We start from the raw sequence: 1699 nt of genomic DNA on the forward strand, positions 1-1699 counted from the left end.
TAATTTGGCTTATATGTAAATTATTTATCCATAGCTTATTTACATTAGTGATTTTTTTATTTATTTTTTTTTATTCCTATGTTAGAATAATTACGTGTTTATAAATTTTAAAAAAAAGTAAAAAATTAAAAATATAAGTGATTACATATAGATATAGATAAATATGTTTAAACATTTGTTATCTGTGCAAAATAGGTACATACATATTCGATTTATTATATACATGGATTGTGTATATATGAAAAAGGTAATAACTGCTTTTTTTTTTTTCAGCTATTTTTTTCAACTTTTTTTTCAGCTTTTTTTTTCAACTTTTTTTTTTTTTTTTTTTTACTTTTCTTTAATTTTTTTAAAAATATAATATTTATTTTATTGCTATTACAAAAATGTTTTTGTAATAAATAGGTATATATAATAGCTCCGGTCCGTTAAATGTCACAAAAAAATGAGTAAACCATGTGTATGTGCATATTATATGTATGTACCACTTTAAACAAATTTTAAATTATTTCTGTAAATGCATAATAAAACCACTTCATTAAAACCACTTCGATAAAACCACTCAGCTAAAACCATTTAAGTATAATAATTACAATAAAATATGCACTGCGTAGATATGTGTATATATGGTGTATAATATGTATGTTAAAAATGAGCTTTAATTTTTTTTGAAAAAAAGTTATTACTATTTTCCCAAAAGATATTTATTTAAATTTGAAATTAATTTTGTTTCGATTTGCATTAATATTTCTTTTTGTTCATTATCGTGTATATCCTCAGAACGTTGTGCATAAATATTAACTAATTCAAGAATATCTTTTTTTTTTCAAACGTATTGTATAATCATAATTATTTTCTACATAAGTACAAACATAACAAAGACATTGTTCTTTTTTTATTATTCATAGCATAATTCATATCATATAAAAATGTATTTTCAACTTCTCTAATTTCTTTGGGACTATACATGTATTTATTTATAAGTGTACACATAGTTCTGTCAAGCAACAAAAAATCATTTTCAATAAGCTCAATACACTTTTTCCCAAAATGTTTAATAAAATTACTTCTCAAACATTCTTTATTATTTATATCCAATTTATTTGAACAATATAATATATTACGTATATATTTTTTTTAATTCATTTTCAATATTATTATTTGTTTCATTATAAAATAAAGACGATATTAATCTATTACATAACATTATCAAATGTTTACATACTTGACACACGTTTTCATTTTTCAGCATGAGACATATATTTACATGAGCTTTTTCTGTTTCTCCTTTCCTAAAAAAAAAAAAAAAAAAAATTAAGAAAAAAAAATTAGAATAAGATAAAAAAAAATAATAAAATACAACATACAAATATGCGAATATTCATATATGAAACAAAAAAAAGTACAAAATTTTACAAAATGTATAAAACAAAAGCATTAACTAATTGAAAAGTGTACAAACGAGAAAAGGAAAATATATTTATTTATTCATTTATTTATTTATTCATTTATTCATTTATTCATTCATTTATTCATTTATTCATTTATTTATTCATTTATTTATTTATTCATTTATTCATTTATTTATTCATTTATTTATTTATTTATTCATTTATTCATTTATTTATTTATTCATTTATTTATTCATTTATTTATTCATTTATTCATTTATTTATTCATTTATTTATTCATTTTTTTT

The 1699-nt window shown here is 18.6% G+C and overlaps 1 long non-coding RNA gene across 1 annotated transcript; it reads right to left on the reverse strand.

Annotated features, from left to right (window-relative positions):
- Positions 1 to 287: 287 nt before the first annotated feature.
- On the reverse strand, positions 288 to 1569 carry LOC113220034. The gene is made up of 2 exons (XR_003306994.1): positions 1443 to 1569; positions 288 to 1292 (listed from the first exon to the last, which is right to left on the reverse strand). It is a non-coding gene; the product is annotated as an uncharacterized LOC113220034 (long non-coding RNA).
- Positions 1570 to 1699: the final 130 nt, after the last annotated feature.

This window comes from Piliocolobus tephrosceles, unplaced genomic scaffold (assembly GCF_002776525.5).
Source record: "Piliocolobus tephrosceles isolate RC106 unplaced genomic scaffold, ASM277652v3 unscaffolded_243, whole genome shotgun sequence".
In the NCBI taxonomy this organism is placed as follows: Eukaryota; Metazoa; Chordata; class Mammalia; order Primates; family Cercopithecidae; genus Piliocolobus; species Piliocolobus tephrosceles.